We start from the raw sequence: 15707 nt of genomic DNA, 5'->3' as shown, positions 1-15707 counted from the left end.
TTATCTTTCCATTTTTTTGAGTGATTGCTTTTGTAGTGTAAATAACTGTTCTTATCAACAGATTTAATGTAGTTTTTGGTGGAAATCGTAGCTTGTTCTCCGGTTAAAATCAAGTCCAGGAATTCAATAGATGTGTTATTTAAATTACAAGTAAATGAAAGGTTAAAATCGTTGATCTGTAAAAGTTTAAAAAAATCCATAAATAATTCTGCACTCCCATCCCATATAATCAGGATGTCATCAATGTACCTCCTGTACATGATGATTGATTCCTTAAAGTACTGTGTCGGGTAGACGTGTTTCTCCTCCCACTGTCCCATGAATAAATTCGCGAAACTGGGTGCGAAAATGGTGCCCATAGCGGTGCCGCACTGTTGTAGATAAAATTTATCTAAAAACTTAAAATAGTTGTGGGTTAAAATAAATTCCATTAGGTCGCAAATAAATTTCTTGTGGGGTTCTGTGAGGGAGTCCTCTTTGTTTAGATACTCTCTGCTTGCTTCAATTCCCTTTTGTGTTCTATACAGGTGTACAGTGATTGCACATCTATGGTCACCCATAGATATGATTCCTTCCATTCCACATTTTTCATTTCGTTCAGTACCATGGTAGTATCTTTAAGGAAGGATGAGAGTTTCTTCACGTATGGGTTTAAAAAAATGTCCACATATTTAGATAGGCCGGACATAAGAGAGTCTATCCCAGTGACTATGGGTCTTCCTGGGGGATTTGACATGTCCTTATGGATCTTTGGTAAAAATTAAAAAATGGGGGTTGTGGGGTTGGATGACATTAAAAATGAGAATTCATCTTTTGTAATAATGTCCTTTCTCAGACCTTGTAGGAGTAATGATCTCAATTCTTCCACATATGAGTCTTTTGGATCGTCTGGCAGTACCCTATAGGAGTGGGAATCTCCTAAGAGTCTTTGTGCTTCCTGAATATACTTGTCGCGATCCATGATCACCAACCCCCCCCCCCCCTTTGTCAGCTGGTTTTAAGACAATTTGTTTTTTCTTCTGAAGTTTTTTCAAGGCTTCTATTTCTCTGTTATGTAAATTTTTTGTCTTAATTGGTGCAGGTTCCGTTTCGCAGAGGTCTTTCTTTACCAAGTCATAGAATATGTTCAGATTACTCCCTTTCGATTCTACTGGGTAATATTTACTTTTTGGTTTGAGTCCAGATTTTGACCTATCTTCATAGTTTGATATAATTGCATGGTCCTTCTTCATAAAATGTCTTTTAAGCGTAAGTTTTCGCACAAATTTATTCAGGTCAATAAAGGTGTCAAACTTGTTCAGTCCTTCAGAGGGTGCAAATGACAGTCCTTTGCTTAGAAGGGTCCGTTCGGGGTCAGTAAGGATGTGTGAGGATATGTTGAAGATTCCTTTATCAGCCTAATTTATAGGTTCCTTTTTTTGACATCTCTCCCTCCTACCGCCCCGTTTTCCTCTACTTCTGTGAATCTTCTTTTTAGAGGAGTGGCGTGTTTGACATCCTCGCAAATTGTGCTCCTGGGAAGGTTTTTTGGTCTTGCGCCTTGTCTTACAGATAAAAAATCCTGTTCGCTGTTGGATCTCAGTCGGCTCAAGGCGGTAAATCTATTGAAGGTTCTTGTATAGGGTGTTGATGGTGATTCATTTCTCCATGTCGGTCTCGTTTTAGTCGGTATGGTTTTCCACTGGTACCTATGGTCCGTTTTCTTTGGTTTGTCAAAGGTGTTAAATCTGCTCCAATTCTTGGTGTTCCCTTGTTCGTAGTCCTTTTTATCTCTGAGAATTTTTTTCTCTTTCCCTCGTATGACCTCCTCTTCTATGTGTTCCAGTTTTTTGTTGAGAACAGTCTCATTGATACGGTAATCTTCTTTGTTTTTGTGAGGTTCTAGCTCCTTTTCCTTATTTCCTTATTTTTAATCTCTTCTCAAGTGCCACTGCACTTCTCTTTCTTTCGGTAATTAAAAGTTTCATTAAATTTATAGAGCATGTGTGTAAAATGGAGTCCCATTCTTTAATAAATTCAGGCTCAGTATTTCCAAGGGTAGGTTGTTTCAATATTCTAAGTCCTCTCGGTATTCTGTCCACCTCAATATAATGCTCTAGTCCTTTGATATCCTACCATGTTTTTATTTCTTTAGCTAATAACCGTTCCATTCCCCGAAACAGGTCATCAAGATCACCAGATGGGGGTGTAGTGCTGTTCTGGGTTTCTTCATTAAAGATCTTTTGGCACCAGTCGTTCCGTTTGTTGGTGCGTTCATTGATTCTAAACATGCTGCGGATCCAAACACAGACACCAGGCTGCCTTACAAGTAATATCAATTGGATTGGGTAGTGGGGGTACGGCGCCACAGGTGTGTGTGAATAGATATTTATGAAAAGATAATACAGTAATTAAAGACACTCCTTTAAAAATGTAAGGTGTCAGCTAACCCCTAAATATTCGGCAGTGATAAGCTGCCTTTAAAGTTAAGATGTGGAAGGGGGGAATAGGGGTACCAGCGACTTACAATGTCTAAATAAAAATAGCTATGAAGAATATAGCGGGATACGGTTTCCAAAAAAAGGTAACAAAATTATTTATTTATACAGTTTAGAATATGACAATGGGATAAAAAAGTAGATAAAAAGCTGGATAGTAAGAGCAATAAAAAATACTAAAAAATATATAGATAAAATAATGCAGTTAAGCTAGAACCCTAAATCACATAAAATCAGTAAAAACACTTTTCTACTGATAAAAATATTTAAGGATAAAAAATGATGCTTATCTTTGAGAATGGAGGGTCAGTGGAGGTGTACCCAATGCGTTTCATCCTCAGACTTCATCAAGGGGTAGAGGACTAGTGTGCGAACACTCTTATTTATAGCAGCAGTGATTAAGGAAGAATGTCTATGACATCACTTCCTGTTAGTGTTAACATTCAAGATTCTGACAAAAATTTAGTTATAAATATAAAAGAAGGATATGGCTACTTATGATAAGTTTAAATGTGGTTTTTAAAGTAAAAACGAGAACTGTATATGGAGAAAATAGTAAAACTCGTAAAGGACGCTTTCCACGTCACTTCCGCCCCACTTCCTGTGTCCTTGTCGTCTCATTGCGCATGCGCATCGAGCGCTGCTTCCGGAAAAACGTCCACAGAGTTAAATGGTTCTTGCCCTTCTTCCGGTTGGGCGTGGGACTCCTTTTGCCCTTCTTCCGGCTGGGCGGGTGTGTGAGGTCTTGTCACGGCTATTCCCTGCATCTCCATAGTGATTTGTAATTTTGAACTACAGTGATGCAGCGGCCATCTTTGGAGTGGTTTTGTTTATATTTTCAGCTCATACGGCCGCCATCTTCGAGAAGCCTTTAAATAGCGGACACATCCTTGTATTTGAGATGTATGAGCAGCTCAGATAAATAAAAACAAACACAAAACTCATATATTAGTATTTGTACATGTACTGAGCTTAAAAAGACGATTATTAAAAGAATAAACCATATGAATATGTCAATTGCGTAGTGGACTAAAAAAGATTAAATTATTTGTACCCGGGTTTGATATAGTGCTATTGCTGATTTCTTTATACTTGTTGATCTTAGTACTATTTATGCAGAGAGTATTACATATTAAATATTATTTAGACCTTTCATTTAAATATAAACACAATGCATATGTGTGTTAGGGATATTTTTAGGCCAAAGATGGCCGCCGCATCACTGTAGTTCAAAATTACAAATCACCATGGAGATGCTGGGACTAGCCGTGACAAGACCTCACACACCCGCCCAGCCGGAAGAAGGGCAAAAGGAGTCCCACGCCCAACCGGAAGAAGGGCAAGAACCATTTAACTCTGTGGACGTTTTTCCGGAAGCAGCGCTCGATGCGCATGCGCAATGAGACGACAAGGACACAGGAAGTGGGGCGGAAGTGACGCGGAAAGCGTCCTTTACGAGTTTTACTATTTTCTCCATGTACAGTTCTCGTTTTTTACTTTAAAAACCACATTTAAACTAAATTTTTGTCAGAATCTTGAATGTTAACACTAACAGGAAGTGATGTCATAGACATTCTTCCTTAATCGCTGCTGCTATAAATAAGAGTGTTCGCACACTAGTCCTCTACCCCTTGATGAAGTCTGAGGATGAAACGCATTGGGTACACCTCCACTGACCCTCCATTCTCAAAGATAAGCATCATTTTTTATCCTTAAATATTTTTATCAGTAGAAAAGTGTTTTTACTGATTTTATGTGATTTAGGGTTCTAGCTTAACTGCATTATTTTATCTATATATTTTTTAGTATTTTTTATTGCTCTTACTATCCAGCTTTTTATCTACTTTTTTATCCCATTGTCATATTCTAAACTGTATAAATAAATAATTTTGTTACCTTTTTTTGGAAACCGTATCCCGCTATATTCTTCATAGCTATTTTTATTTAGACATTGTAAGTCGCTGGTACCCCTATTCCCCCCTTCCACAGATATATATATATATATATTCTATATTAAAAGTTATGCATACAAAATAACATATATAAATAAGGCTAAAGAGTTACAGTTACAAAAGAAGCAGCTGCAGTTACAGAAGAATCAGTTACAGAAAAATTAGTTACAGCCAGTATACATCACCCTTTGCTCAGTGCACAGCCGTCTCCATGCTTTCCTCACAGCAACTAACTAACTATGCCTTACAAAACTGCCTATATCAAACAATGGGTGTTAACAGGTTGTTGGTTTTGGTCTTCTTCCATTGTCCCAGGAGAGGGAGGTCTCGTATTCCTCGTATGTTATTAGTCAGTTCATATGCAAGCAATGTCCAATTTCAAGATGCAGTTATAGGGGTTAGCCACTGGTTTTCTGCACACATGCTTTCTTCAGGAAGTTCTTTGTTCCCATAAGAGTGACTTTAGATTTCATACATTTTATCATAACTAATCATTGCAATGAGCTACAATTTACCCATAGCTATCAAATTAATCCACACATTCTCCTGATCATTTTGACACTAAGCATGATATAATTAACTTGTTCCATCCCAATAATACATCTATATCTGATGTTACACTCTATTATATAAATACAATTTAATACCAGTCTGGTGCTAAACATCTTTGTCTATGTGTAATCTATGTGTTATATGAATATGTGTTGAACATGTCTTTGTGGCTTCTCTGTGTGAATGCGTATGCTACCATATATCCTGTGCACGCTGCATGTATGCGTATGCATGGTGATTACACACACGCACTGAGGCCACTCTGTTTGGAGTTTACATATAGTGTGTATGTAATATTTTTGACTTTGACAATCCTTACAATCAACCTCCTCATTAATGATAGCAGGTAGTCATGCTATATTCTATTTGCAAAGACTAACCAAATCCTCCCCTATTCAAATTTCCCAAGAACAATCCTGCCACACTAAGGCTGCTGCTGCGGGGGGTGACTCTACATCCCAGAAGAGGACCATGAAGACAATCAGTTTCAAACAACAAGTTACAATGAAACAAGCATTTCTGAGAGAAAGCAAGAAAGACAGCCACCATCCTGTCACACAGCTGATCACTAAAGCCATGACAGTTATGTTATCATTAGATCTGTGTCCAATATCCATTATTAGTGCATCTGATTTTAGACAATTAATTCAGGTTGTGTGTCCCCACTACCAAATTCCATCTTAATTCCATTTTTAACAGAACAGCAAATTCTCACCGTTACTGGGAAGTTATTCTTTGCCTACAAAATGCCATTGTATCAACTATCCACTTAACTACAGATATGTGGACAAACGATAGTGGTCAAATTGATTATTACATGACTATTACAACCCATTGGGTGGGTGTATTGCCTTCAGCAGCAGTATCTAACACACAATGTCAGCTCATTCAAAGGCAAAAAACTCTTTGTATTGCTGGCTTCAATAAGAGACATATAATACTGGTGACAATCTGTTGGATAAACTTAGGGATGTTATAGCAAAATGGCTTACCTCACTAAGACTTTTCTCTGGATTTGTAATTTCCAATAGTTGGTGAATTTCAATATGTACAGTGTCATATTTTGCACATACAATAAACTTTGTGGTTCACAGTTTCCTAAAAAATAGCCATTGCATGCTGGACATGCTGATTGTGGGCCGAACAATTTTTGGACATTCTTGGCATTCAGCAATCATGTGTAGAAAATGACAGTGGTCTCCAGAAAAGTTTATTTTGCCATGCCAACAACTGAAGCAAGAGGTAGTAGCCAGGTGGAATTTCACACTCTCTATGTGCTTCAGCAACAAGCCATCCAAGCATACAGTACATATCAAAGCATGAGATATTGAAAGATGGTACATAGTTGATAAGTCTAGCACATTGTAGAATACTCTATGTTTTATGCAAGCTACTAAAACAATTTAAAGTTTAACCAATTAATTGATTTCAGACACTGACAGTAAGTCTGATGAACAAAGAACTTCTGGTAAGTATGTTGGCATTGGACAGGCTTAAAAGAATTGCCCACAATTATTGAGACCTCTATCATGATGCAATCCAATACAGTAAGCATCAATAGAATGGTGGAGGATTATTTTAATGACAATGTACAAATTAGCATGTCACACAGTTCCTTTGAATACTTGGAGAAAAAAGGCAATTTGGAACCCCCTGTGCAAACTTGCTTTGGTATACTTAAGCTGCCCACCCTCTAGTGTATACTCGGAAAGAGTTTTAAGCATAGTCAAGAACCTTGTGAGTGATCAGAGTAGAAAGCAACTTCCAATAAATTTAGAAACATGGATGTTCATTAAAATGAATTTCAATTTCTATGAGATAGACTTGTGCCGCCTATTATAACAAACAGAATGATTCCAGTAGGGATGAGATAATATTGTGTAATGATGATGATGATGATGATATTAACAACAGTGATAAAGGTGACTATGAGCCTGATATGTTCCAAATGTGATGATGATGAATAACAACATTGTTAGCCACCTTAAGCCCATAGTTATATTTGATTAACCAAATCACAAAGAGGTGTTCTTTTATGGGTGCCCAAACAAATCAAGCACTTCAGCCACAAAAGTGGCAGATCTTGTTGCTGAATGCTTGGTTAGTTGAACTGTGATGTCCTTTTAAATATACAATATGTGGATGGGAGGATTCAATGACAATTCCATCATTCACCACTTTTCTTGTTGTAAGTGGCTTTATTTTCTGAGAGCATTGTTGACGATCTTCTGTCTCTTGTAAGTCAATACTTTATCAGCTCATTTTTATTATTATTATCCAGTCTTCTGTGTGTTTGAGTAGCAGCATATAATTAATTATAATAATCATATAATACTTAATTTTTGTTGGGCATTGTTGATGGCCTTCTAACTTTCGCAAGTCGATCATTTACCAGCTAATACTTATTATCATACTGTCTTGATTTTTCTTGACTATTATAATAATAATAATAATAATAATAATAATAATAATAATAATCATTGTATAATATTGTATATTCCCGGGGGCATTGTTGACAATTCTGTCTCTCACGTCTTGCAAGTCAATACTTTTACCAGCTCATGCATCTTATCATCATCCTGTCTTGTGTGCTTGTCTGGCAGTATATAATAAATTATAATAAATTATAATACGTATTTTTTGGGAGGAATTGTTGATGTCATCTGTCTGTCGCAAGGCTATTTGAATCTCTTGTATTGTACTGACTCGTGAGGTCTGTTATTTTTTGCATATATCAATTGTATTAGAATTTAGAGAACTCACATTAGGATGATTAGTTTTTATCAATTTGTTCCAAATCTCTATTCTACAGTTGCTTTTTTTATTAGTCAATCATTAAATCAATTCTTTACCTGCCTTCCACTACACAATCCACTGCCATTTCCCTGTACTCTCCTCAGGCCTCTGATCTATGTCATGATTGATGAAAACTTTCTTTCTATGGGGTTTTATAGTTTATTAAACTGCCATCCTGTTTGTCACTACTGTTCAGCAATGTTATACAAATGTGATATTTTCTTTTAAGTTCCTGTATGTTTATGCCGCTGCTCAGCCACTTAATTTAGCCAGCTGGCTCGCTACAGAATTTGGCCAATATTTGTGAACAATATTGTGAGCTGCGATTTGGTAAAAATTCACTGGACATGACTGCAAATGAATATTATTGATGTTAATAATACTGTAGAAACAAAATAGATCCAAATTACATAATTTTAGCTGTTTTATCAATTTTTAAGACAGCAAAAGCCGAAACCAATCCAAACAAAAAAGCTTGATGGTGGTTTTGCCAAAACAAAAAAATAAATAAAAACAAAACACTGAGAGTGGTTTTGCAAAACCAACACATATTTTTAGTTTAAATACACAATTTTAGATGCCTAATATAAGGTCATTGGTAACCACCTTTCAGGAAGGGGCAAATCATGGCCCTTCCAAGACCTGGTCTGGCCCCCACCACCAAGTTTGGACAAGCCTGATGGGAAGCTAGGGTTCCACTGCTCAAGACCCCCTCCTTTCTGTAAGTGGATAGGGATTAGATGGCATGATTGTGCAGGATGGAAGGGCTGTGTCAAAACATCACAATCAATTCCCAGTCTGCCCTCCTGATCCCTAATCTCCCAACCAGTCTAAAGGTCTGTACACATTAGACGATGTCGCTCTATGAGCGACGTCATCTAATGTTTCCCCACCCGGGCCGACAGGTCGGTGGCCGACTGTACACACTAAGCGATATGACCGCTCATATCACTCAGTGACATCACGCCTCCGCCAGCTGTGCATGCAGGTCCTACATAACAGTCCAGATCCTGCAAGCATGCCCTACCGACAGCGACGATCGTTGCCGACCCGCTGTGCTGACTGACCCCACATTATCCACCAAGTTTGCATTGCCCATATCCCTGCATGGCCTGCAGGAAGAGGAAAGCCCAGAGGACTGACAGCTCATCCCCACTTGGATAATGGTTGGGTACTGTCATGGGTTTGATTATCAGATCCCAGTCAGGAAAAATGGACTGATCTGATGAGTGAAACAGGAATTGGACTGTGTGTATCAGATGCTTACTCATGGAATACTACTAGTCCTGGGAAGTGACTTTGCATCCTCATAGAAGTTGAAAGGATACTGGCTGGAATAAGTACCTGAGAACTAAGGGAAAAGAACAGGTAATCAATAGCATGTCTGAAATCCACTTAGGGGAGGCACAACCTGAATACCAGATCTTGGTGCCTTGGTGACTGAGACCCAAATCCTTAGATTGGAATATAATCCAGTACCCAATTCCCAATTTTCAGAGTTAATGACCCTAGTGGAATCCCAGCCCTCAGAGAGAGGACCCACAGAACACAATTACCATCAGTGATCACACCGATTGTATATAGTGCATAGAGTCCTAGAGATAGACTTGGAGTTGTGATGCTGAGTAGGTGATATATAACACACTGTAGTAATACATCTGAAGTATAAATAAACCAGAGTCTGATGCAGTGAGCGGGTGAGTTGAAATCGAGAAGACTTGTTTGAAAGCAGACTGGAGACTTGGCACTTGAAAACACTATAATAGTCAATGTATTTGTGCACCTCATGATACTATAGTAATAACTCGGGTAGAAGCAGACTGGAACTGGAATGAAAGTGGCAGACTGGAGCAGGATTCATCTGGACATGAACCAGAGCAATACAGTTGGTAGAAACAGACTGGAAATGGAGGATGACAGCAGGTGAAACCTGACTAGAACAGGAGTAATGTAGCATGCTGAACCGGACTGGTACCAGAGAAGTATAGCAGACTATACTGGAGTGGAACTGGAGAAGTGTGGCAAGCTGGACTGGACTGAAACTGGAATAGGGAAATTTTAGACATTTAAGTTTTTAATCTTAGATTAATTCACCTCCATAATGAATACCATTGAACAGTGTTAATAATATTTTTTTATATATATTTAATTGTGTATATTGTTATTTTGATCAATTGGCAACCAGATGACAGCAAAATATATTAATTAATACATTATTATTATTATTATTATTATTATGTATGTCTGGATATTTACCATACCAGACTTCTTACAATATTAGCGCAGAAACGTTTAACTAAGAATGAGTTGCTTTTTTCTAATTTAGAAAAAGGGTTTGTGTTGGTGCAATCAGCAAACAGACAGAAATACATTTCTTATGGCTTCGAGCCATCACCCTAAAAGCTCTGAAACAGGGGCTTCCCCTTTCGCAAATGATGAGGATCACAAGGATATGCAGTAATGTCAATCTGGTATTTACCCATCTGGACACTCTGATTGAAAAATTCATTAGGCGTTGATATGATAGATCCACTTTAGAAGGTCAAAAACAAGTTCTAGGGATGAACAGAGATGAGTTACTACAACGTAAGCATCGTGGCACAAATAAAATAATTCCATGGTCCAGTGACTTTTCCACAGCCAGTCCTATTATTGGTCAAGCATCACGAGCTTTGTGGCCCATTGTGACCTCGGATCGGGATCTCCTGGTGAACAAATCATCTAGACCAATGGCGGCTTTCCGTAGAGGACGAAACCTACGTGATCTTCTGGTACATACAGACATCAATGGGCAGAACACACCCAGATTATTTAATATACATAAAAAAGCCCCAGGTTGTTATAGGTGTATGACGTTCGAGACATGTAAATATCTTATTACTGGAAAAACCTTCAAACATCCACAGAAGGACATTGTGTTTAAAATCAATCAGGTACGGACTTGCATCACTACCAGGGGCGGATTGGGATTGAACACCAGCCCGGGAAATTTATGGAAACAGCCCTAATTGGGGTGGAGTCTGCCGCGGGGGAGGGGTCTGTCAAGAGGACGAAGTTACTCCTCAGAGGTCCTGATTCTGAGATAGACACAGTTGGGGCATCCTTTGCTTTACGTTATGCTAATGTTTACCTGCAACTGTCAGTCAGAGTGACCATCAGGGGCTGTCAGTCAGAGTGTCCATCAGGGTCTGTCAGAGTGTCCATCAGGGGCTGTCAGTCATTGGGGTAAAGTCAAATGTTTGAAAGTCGGTTGAGTAGTCTGTTTATTCCTGTCTATTAAATAGAAAAAACAGACACCCAACTGACTTTTTAAACATTTGAATTCCCCCCATTGTGTCCAGCACAACTAGTGGGGTTTTTTGGTGCTGTCACTGTCCATCTAATGGGCTGTGGTGCTGTCACTGTGTCCAGTGACCAGTCTCTAAGTCCATCACAGTAGTGCTGCAGTGAATATGCAGGCCCCAACCACTACATGTGTGAAAGTGGTCTGACTCCACGCAGTGTGGGACAAGGTTCGTCTACAAAAAAATAAAATAAAATTGTTTGTTGTGTGCACTGAACACCAGTACACCATAGTTGTATAGTATCGTGTGTGGGACAAGTTGCATCGCCAAAAAAAATAAAAAAATATTTGCTCTTTAAATTGTTTGTTGTGTGCACTGCACCCTTGATTTGTGAATTGTGATCTGTGAATTGAAAAATTGATAACAATCAGTTTACAGAGCCAAATACTAGCGCTCAAGATACTGCCACCAGTCATGATGCAGATTTAATGTCATCTACTACTAACGCTGATGCTCAAGGGCATAGAGAGTTTACACAACTGGTAAAGAAAAAAAGTCATCAAGCAGTAAGAAAAAGAAAGTTGGTTCCTGCAGAAAAACTTAGAATTGCCAACATACCATTCTCATCATGCAATGGCAAAGAAAGACTCAGGGCTTGGCCTATATTTATGACTGGTCATTCTGCAACTGTTAGTGAGGCATCTTCTGCCTCTCATGACAATGAAAGACCTTGTCACTCAAACTTTAGAGGTGTTAAAAAACTGAAAACCACTAAGGCAGCAAAACTGTGCATGTCCTGTTTAATATCCAACATAAGGGTGGGTGGGAGTGCCCAAGGACAATTCCATCTTGCACCACCTTTCATTTATCCCACTGCTGTGTGGCAGTGTTTCATGGATATGCTACAAACTGCCATCTGTTTGTGACGCTGCTCTGTCACCTAGTAATAAGTAATGAGCCAGCTCGTGGCAGACTTTGACCTAAAGTGGATGAAAACAACATTGTGAGCTATAAGGTTGTCAAAATTGTCTGCAAATGACTGAAAATTAATGTTATTGAGGTTAATAATACTGTAGGGGCAAAAAAATGCAAAAAGTATGTGATTTTGTCATTTTTTGACAATTTAAAAATATATCCAAATTCAATTCCAAAGTCCGTCACAGCTGTTTAGTAAATCCAAATTCAAACCCTGCTGCTGAATTCAAGTCCAAATCCAAAGCATCGGGTCCGGCGCACATCGCTAATACATCTATTACACCTGCTGGGGTGTCACTTAAACTTCATGAGCTGCAGAAAATCAGCGTCACTCACGAACATATATTTCCAGATATAGGATTGCACTCACCAGTTCATTTGTAAAATATTCACTTCTTTATTGTAGCATGGATACAAGAATCATACCGGCTTTTCGGTCCCACCTGGGACCTTTATCAAGGTTCAAATATTGTACACACATTGTATCTATATATAACCCCTCCCCAATAAAAAGCATAATGTAGCATAGAAAACATGGCAATTCCAGAAATCCGAGCACCAGCACATAACTACCAGACTCCCATAGCATAGCAATCACAAAATACTGCTGTCAGGCTGCCAGGTTTTACTGACTGCTACATAGTGTCATATCAGCTGTATCTATCACATTACCCGTGCGTCCTGTCAATGGACCGCACGCGAACGGAAGCGGAAGTATGGCATAGGCCGGTGGAACGCATGCACTGAAATCCTCATCTCATAAGCGGAAGTATCGTAAGAAGGCCGGTGGAACGCATCCAAATGGGAGGAATCATACCCCGCATAGCGTGCAACTTCATCTAGCCTATTTAAGTAATATATTTCCGCAAAACCGTAGACCAGCAGCAACCATATCAAAATGGAAAATAGTATATATGGACAATCTCAGCAAGGAAATATTATTCACAATCAGTACACATATAAATACAACATACATGCATACAAGCATACACATGTACACATATACACTGCTCAAAAAAATAAAGGGAACACTAAAATAACACATCCTAGATCTGAATTAATGAAATATTCTTATTAAATACTTTGTTCTTTACATATTTGAATGTGCTGACAACAAAATCACACAAAAATTATCAATGGAAATGGAATTTATTAACCCATGGAGGTCGGGATTTGGAGTCACACTCAAAATTAAAGTGGAAAAACCCACTACAGGCTTATCCAACTTTGATGTAATGTCCTTAAAACAAGTCAAAATGAGGCTCAGTAGTGTGTGTGGCCACCACGTGCCTGTATGACCTCCCTACAATGCCTGGGCATGCTCCTGATGAGGTGGCGGATGGTCTCCTGAGGGATCTCCTCCCAGACCTGGACTAAAGCATCCGCCAACTCCTGGACAGTCTGGGGTGCAACGTGGCGTTGGTGGATGGAGCGAGACATGATGTCCCAGATGTGCTCAATTGGATTCAGGTCTGGGGAACGGGCGGGCCAGTCCATAGCATCAATGCCTTCATCTTGCAGAAACTGCTGACACACTCCAGCCACATGAGGTCTAGCATTGTCTTGCATTAGGAGGAACACAGGGCCAACTGCACCAGCATATGGTCTCACAAGGGGTCTGAGGATCTCATCTCGGTACCTAATGGCAGTCAGGCTACCTCTGGTGAGCACATGGAGGGCTGTGCGGCCCCCCCAAAGAAATGCCACCCCACACCATTACTGACCCACTGCCAAACCAGTCATGCTGGAGGATGTTGCAGGCAGCAGAACGTTCTCCTTGGCATCTCCAGACTCTGTCACGTCTGTTATATGTGCTCAGTGAGAACCTGCTTTCATCTGTGAAGAGCACAGGGCACCAGTGGTGAATTTGCCAATCTTGGTGTTCTCTGGCAAATGCCAAACGTCCTGCACGGTGTTGGGCTGTAAGCACAACCCCCACCTGTGGACGTCGGGCCCTCATACCACCCTCATGGAGTCTGTTTCTGATCGTTTGAGTAGACACATGCACATTTGTGGCTTGCTGGAGGTCATTTTGCAGGGCTCTGGCAGTGCTCCTCCTGTTCCTCCTTGCACAAAGGCGGAGGTAGCGGTCCTGCTGCTGGGTTGTTGCCCTCCTACGCCTCCTCCACGTCTCCTGATGTACTGGCCTGTCTCCTGTTAGCACCTTCATGCTCTGGACACTATGCTGACAGACACAGCAAACCTTCTTGCCACAGCTCGCATTGATGTGCCATCCTGGATGAGCTGCACTACCTGAGCCACTTGTGTGGGTTGTAGACTCTGTCTCATGCTACCACTAGAGTGAAAGCGCTGCCAGCTTTCAAAAGTGCCCAAAACATCAGCCAGAAAGCATAGGAGCTGAGAAGTGGTCTGTAGTCACCACCTGCAGAACAACTCCTTTATTGGGGGTGTCTTACTAATTGCCTATAATTCCCACCTGTTGTCTATTCCATTTGCACAACAGCATGTGAAATTGATTGTCAATCAGTGTTGCTTCCTAAGTGGACAGTTTGATTTCACAGAAGTGTGATTGACTTGGAGTTACATTGTGTTGTTTAAGTGTTCCCTTTATTTTTTTGAGCAGTGTATATATAATATACATGTGTACATAAAAAAACTCCCACCAGTAGTACTGTCAATCGTTACTATTTATCAAATATATGCACACACCTATAAACACATATATATAGAAACACATATGACGTATGCAGCAAACTCTGAGAGCATGAGAGCCATAAATTTTGCACATATAATAAAGCATAATATGGAGAGGCATAGTTTAAGATATACCATATCATGATATATATTTAGTAACATCAATCATAGATTAAATATAGGGGGTAATTCTGAGTTGATCGCAGCAGGATTTTTGTTAGCAGTTGCGCAAAACCATGTGCACTGCAGGGGAGGCCGATATAACATGTGCAGAGAGAGTTAGATTTGGGTGGGTTATTTTGTTTCTGTGCAGGGTAAATACTGGCTGCTTTTTTTTTACACTGCAATTTAGATTGCAGATTGAACACACCACACCCAAATCTAACTCTCTTTGCACATGTTATATCTGCCTCCCCTGCAGTGCACATGGTTTTGCCCAACTGCTAACAAAAATCCTGCTGCGATCAACTCAGAATTACCCCCATAGTACGGGCCATCGATCGCTCTACACCTAGTGTGGACTGAAAAAAAAAAAAAGTAAAGGCTAAAAAAAAACCTGAAAAAATAGTAAAGATAATGAAAAAAGAACATCACGCACATAATATAATCCAGACGATTTTTAGAAAAATGCTCCAATGTATTGAATCGTTTAGGCGTCTAGGCGGCGCAGTATCCAGTCTGTGTATCCAATAAGCCTCTCTGCAAAAGAGCGTTTTTGCATGATCCCCACCCCTCTGTGGTTGTGGTATTCTATCAATCAACATGTAGCATAAGGAGGACAGTTGATGATACTGTACAAAATGTTGTGCTAAAGGTTTATCCGTACCACCTGATTTTAATGCCATTCTTATATTAGAGCGATGGTTGGATATCTGTTCACAGAAGGGTCTTATTGTTTTGCCCACATATACCAACGAGCAGGGGCAAAGTAGGATATACATGACATAGTCCGATGTACACCTTAACTGATGTTGAACTGATATTATCTGTCTACTATGTGGGTGAGGAAATGTGCT

This window comes from Pseudophryne corroboree, chromosome 2 (genome assembly GCF_028390025.1).
Source record: "Pseudophryne corroboree isolate aPseCor3 chromosome 2, aPseCor3.hap2, whole genome shotgun sequence".
Classification (NCBI taxonomy): Eukaryota; Metazoa; Chordata; class Amphibia; order Anura; family Myobatrachidae; genus Pseudophryne; species Pseudophryne corroboree.
This window is presented reverse-complemented; position numbering follows the sequence as displayed.